This window comes from Pipistrellus kuhlii, unplaced genomic scaffold, assembly GCF_014108245.1.
Source record: "Pipistrellus kuhlii isolate mPipKuh1 unplaced genomic scaffold, mPipKuh1.p scaffold_m20_p_3, whole genome shotgun sequence".
Taxonomy (NCBI): domain Eukaryota; kingdom Metazoa; phylum Chordata; class Mammalia; order Chiroptera; family Vespertilionidae; genus Pipistrellus; species Pipistrellus kuhlii.
Window position 1 is genome coordinate 46,758,750 of NW_023425529.1, and position 6,000 is coordinate 46,764,749.

The window sequence follows — 6,000 nt, forward strand, 5'->3', positions numbered from 1 at the left end:
ACAGGCTTTCTGCAATTGTATAGGACTTGACTCCCTGGTAGTCTTTGGGGATCACAAAACCGGGGCACAACACTTATGCCGTTATACTGCTGTCTTCCCCTAATCATTTTGTTGAGTGATGTGCCTCTGAAGGTTTCTTACTCAGGAGATAGCCTCCACTAATCTTTTTTTTTTAAAGAAAGCAAATTTATTTTATTAATTAAATATACAATCCAAAATTAACATTATAGTCATGAATACTCAAATGCTAGTTTCAGAATAAATTATGCAAAAATATGACACATAAGAAAATAATAATATTGTATCAAATAGTTTTAACACATTGCACATAATTTTTTTCAAGAAAAATGATTTTAAATATAATAATATTACCAAAACTGTACTAACAGTATAATATTACAACAGTCATAGGAACTATTAAAAACCTGCAAATAAGAGTATAACTTCTCTTATTTTCGAAAATATTTTTTCCTCTGGCTCTATTTCTGTTCATCAGTTTATGTAGTTCATTATATTCCACAAATGAGTGAGATCTATGATATTTATCCACAACTAGCTTATTCATTTAGCATAATGTTCTCCAGGTCTATCCATGCTGTTGCAAATAGCAAGAGTTCCTTCATTTTTACAGCAGCATAGTATTCCATTGTGTAGATATATCACTGTTTTTCAATCCATTTATCTGCTGATGGGCACTTAGGCTGTTTCCAAATCTTAGCTATTGTAAATTGTGCTGCTATGAACATAGGGGCATATATATTCTTTCCTATTGGTATTTCTTATTTCTTGGGATATATTCCTAGAAGTGGGATTACTGGGTCAAATGAGAGTTCCATTTTTTGTTTTTTGAGGAAACTCCATACTGTTCCCCATAGTGGCTGCACCGTCTACATTCCCACCAGCAGTGCACGAGGGTTCCCTTTCCTCCACATCCTCGCCAGTACTTGTTGTTTGTTGATGTGTTGATGATAGCCATTCTTATAGGTGTGAGATGGTACCTCATTGTCATTTTGATTTAAATCTCTTGGATGATTAGTGACTTTGAGCATATTCTCATATGTCTCTTGGCCTTTTGTATGTCATCTTTTGAAAAGTGTGTCTATTTAGGTCCTTTGCCCATTTTTTTTTTAATTGGATTGTTTATCTTTCCTTTGTTAAGTTGTATGAGTTCCCTATAAATTTTAGAGTTTAAACCCTTATTGGAGATAACATCCTATCTAATAAAAGAGTAATGTGCAAATTGACTGTACCTCCACTACACCCATAAACCATGCCCACGAGCCATGCCTGCCAGCTAATCAGGAGTGAATATGCAAATAAACCCAATCAAGATGGCTGTGGCCACAGAGAGCAGGAGGGAGGCTTGGGTTTCCCTAGTGATGGAGGAAGCCAAGCTTTCCGCCTGCCCTTGCAAGCTCAGGCCTCCACTCACAGCTACAAAGTTTCAATGATAGAAGATAAATAAATCCAAACAAAAATGGTGGCAGCCAAGGAACTGAAAAGAGAAATAAGCTAGGGTTGCCCCCAGAAATGGAGGAAGCCAAGATTCTGAAGCCCGGGCTTGTCTTGGCCTCCACTCCAGGATACAAAGTTTCAATTATAGAAGATGCATAAATCCCAATAGAAATGGCTGCTGCCACAGAGCAAGCAGGAGGCTTGGCTCCACTCCAGGCTACAAAGTTACAATTATAGAAGATAAATAAATCCCAGATACCAGGGCTTCACCTTGGGTGGCTGGGGTGTGTGGCTGTGCTGCAAACACCACAGGACCCTCATCCAGGCTGTCCCAAACCCCAGGTGAACCCCCATCCTGATCCAGGACACACTTCAGGGCAAACCAGCTGGCACCCACCCATGCAGCAGGTCTCTAGCCTATCTAATAAAAGAGTAATATGCAGATTGACCATCACTCCAACACACAAGATGGCTGCCCCCATGTGGTCAAAGATCCTGCCCCCATGTGGATACAAGATGGCCACTCCAAGATGGCCAGCAGAGGAGGGCAGTTGGGAGGGATTAGGCCTGCAAGGGAGGGCAGTTGGGAGTGATCAGGCTGGCAGAGGAGGGAAGTTGGGGGTTACTGGTCCTGCAAGGAAGGGCAGTTGCAGGGGACCCAGGCCTGTAGGGGAGAGTAGTTGGGTGGGGGTAGGGGGGGACCAGGCCTGCAGAGGAGGGCAGTTAGGGGCAAACAGGCTGGCAGGGGAATGGTTAGGGGATGATCAGGGTGGCAGGCAGAAGTGGGGCAATCAGGAAGGCAGGCAGTTGAGCAGTTGGAAGCCAGAAGTCCTGGATTATGAGAGGGATGTCCGACTGTCCATTTTGGCCTGATCTTGTTAGGGAAGTAGGACATCTCTCAAGGGGTCCCATATTGGAGAGGATGCATGCTGGGCTGAGGGACACCCCCCTCCAGGCACAAATTTCATGCACTGGATCTCTAGTCTATATAATAAAGCCCAAATGATTGTTATGGTGGAACGACCAAAATAACTGGTTGCTATGGTGTGCACTGACCACCAGGGGGGGATACACAATGCAGCAGCTGCCCCCTAGTAGTCTGTATGCTTCCATCGGGGGAGCACTGCTCAGCCAGAAGCTGGGCTGATGGTTGGCAAGTGCAGTGGTGGTGGCAGGAGCCTCTCCTGCCTCGGGAGCAGTACTAAGGAGCTGCAAACTGAGTGGTAGGGAGCAGAGAGTAGGCAGGCGGTAAGGAGTGTGGGCTCCCAGACTGCGAGAGAAATGTCCAACTGCCAGCTCAGGCCCAATCCCCAGGAGCAGGCCTAAGCCAGTAGGTGGACAACCCCCAAGGGGTCCTGGGCTGCAAGAGGAGCAGGCTGGGCTCAGGCCCTCTCCACCTCCCCCAGTGCATGAAATTCATGCACTGGGCCTCTAGTTGATAAATATGTGCTCTCATGCAGTGAGTTTTCTTATTGTTTTTCTGATGGTTTCTTTTGCTCTGTACAAGTTTTTTTTTTTTTTTTTTTTTTAAGGTAGTTCCATTTGTTTATTTTCTCCTTAATTTCCATTGTTCTAGGAGCTGTATCAGTAAATATATTGCTAAAACATATGTCTGAGATTTTGCTGCCTGTGGTTTTCTCTAAAATTTTTATGGTTTCCCATCTTACATTTAAGTCCTTATCCGTTTTAAGTTTATTTTTGTTTACAGTGTAAGTTGGTGGTCTAGTTTAAATTTTTTTGTATGTATCTCTCCAATTTCCCCCCAACACCATTTATTGAAGAGACTGTCTTGGTTCCATTGTATGCTTTTGTCAAATATTAATTGAGTATACTGGCTTGGGTTGATTTCTGGGTTCTATGTTCTGTTTCATTGGTCTATATGTCTTTTCTTGTGCCAGTACCAGGTAGTTTTGAGAACAATGGCTTTGTAATATAGCTTGATATCTAGTATTGTGAACCCTCCAACTTCGTTCTTCTTTCTTAGGATTGTTGCAGCTATTCAGCGTCCTTTTTTATTCCAGATGAATTTTTGGTGGGTTTGTTCTAGGTCTTTGAAATATGCCATTGGTATTTTAGTGGAGATTGCATTGAATCTGTAGATTGTATTGGGTAGTATGGGCATTTTAATATTGATTCTACTAATCTATGAACACAGTATCTTCTTCCATTTGTTTATGTCTTTATCTCTTTTTTCAATGTCCTGTAGTTTTCTGAGAACAGGTCTTTCACATCCTTAGTTAAGTTTATTTCTAGGTATCCTAATTTTTTTGTTACAATGGTAAATGGAATTTTTAAAAAAATTCTCTTTCTCATTATTGGTGTATAAAGAAGCCATATATTTCTGGGTGTTAATTTTGTATCCTGCTACATTGCTGAATTAATTTATTAAGTCTAGTAGGTTTTTGATAGAGTCTTTAGGTTTTTCTATGTACAATATCATGTCATCTGCAAATAATGACAATTCTACTTCTTCTTTTCCAATTTGGATCTCTTTTATTTCTTCTTCTTGTTTGATTACAATGGCTAGTACTTCTGGTACTATTTCAAACAGGAGTGATGAGAGTGGGCATTCCTGTCTTGTTCCTGTTCTTAGGGGAAATTATTTTAGTTTTTGTCCATTAGTATGATGCTGGCTATGGATTTGTCATATATGGCCTTTATCATGTTGATATATGCTCTCTCTATTCCCATTTTGCTGAGAGTTTTATAAAAAATGGGCGTTGAATTTTGTAGAATGTTTTCTCTGCATCTATTGATATGATCATGTGATTTTTGTCTTTCAATTTGTTTATGTGATGAGTCACATTTATTGATTTATGAATATTCTACCAGCCTTGCATCTCTGGAATAAATCCCACTTGATCATGGTGTATGATATTTTTAATATCTCATACACCATGATCAAGAAAGATTAGTAAGATATATATAACCCTAGCTAATTTAACAAAGGAAAAACAACATAACTCATAAATATCAGGAATGAAAACTAATGTCACTGTAGGTCCTCCTGATATTAAAAAAAGAATATAGTAAATTATTTTTACCAAAAATTTGCTTCTTAAATTAAAATATTTTAAATAAAATAAGTTGGTATGCAAAAGAGAGATATAAATTTTAAAATATCTATTAAAGAAATTAAAATTTTATTAATAATATTCCCACTGGCTTCACCAGTGTTTACTTTAAAATGTTTAAGGAAGAGATGTGACCATTTTTACATAAACTCTTTTAGGAATAGTCATAAAGGAAATACTTCTATCTATTATAAGTCTCTTATAGATGTTAAAATAAAAAATTGTAGATACATCTCTTCTATATATTTAACATAAAAATTCAAAATGGTATATTAACAAACAAAATACTTCAATATAAGAAGAACAGTTAAATCTTCCTGAAGTGATGTTTATACTACAAATGTAAAGGCCATTTAATATTTATAAAAATAATCAAGATGCTTTAACACTTACTCATGAAAGTTACTGTAATATTTGCCTTCCAAGGCCAAAACAAACAAACCACAAAAACACCTTTGGGGAAAAATATTTTCTATTTTTATTTTTAAAGTTATTTAATAAATTAAATTATTATTTTTCATCACCATTTATCTCCTCTATGCCCTCTTCCACCTCCACACCCCGTTTCCCCTAACAATCACCACTCTGCTGTCCATGTCCATGAATTTTCTCTTTAAAAAATTTTTACTCAACCCTTCATTTCTTATCTCTGCTGGTGTATTTATAGTACAGATAAGAAACAAGTTTCTAAAAGTAAGAGTATTAATCCATTTAAATAAAATCTCATGAATGTTTATCTGTATAAATCATGAAAATAAAGAATCAGGTGATTCTCATTCAAATGTATTTTGTTTTTAATTATTTTGTTTTGTAAGTAGAAGGTTAGTTATCACATTTAGAGAGCCCTATTAACTTTCTAAAAGTTTGGCGAACTTACTAATTTATAATACCTTTCTTTCTCCCTTTCTTCCTCCCTCCTTCCCTTCCTTGCACCGCTCCCACCCCCACCCCCCTTTTGCATTATGATACAAAAGACATTACTGTTGGGAGAGACCTTAGTCTCTATCTTGTAAAGGGAATGCCCACTGCTCTGGTTTCCATCCCCATGGGAACATTTCTCTCAGAACCCATCCCAGGTCTATTTGTTGGTTTAATCAATAAAAAAGTACAGTATATTTCAGAAAGACAGAGAGAGAGAAGCTAAATTTTTTGCTGGTGCTTCTTCAGCTTAGGAATTCTGAGCCATGGTCTGAGGAGTGAAGAAATGTAATACATGTTGCAGAACAACTTTCTGTTAAACAAAGGTTTGCTTCTTTTCATACTTTTGTTTCTTCATGAATGTTAACTAAGGTAAGAAGTAGCTTCCATGCTTGAAAATGTCTCTTACATTTAATTTGTTTATTTTCAACAGTCTTCTCTTTCAGATAGCATCAGTTACATATTTCCCTCCAGTTTTTCTCTTTAAACTAGAAACTTGGCTTATGTAAAATATGAATTGAAGGAAAACATGTATTTTTGTAGCTGATAGGCC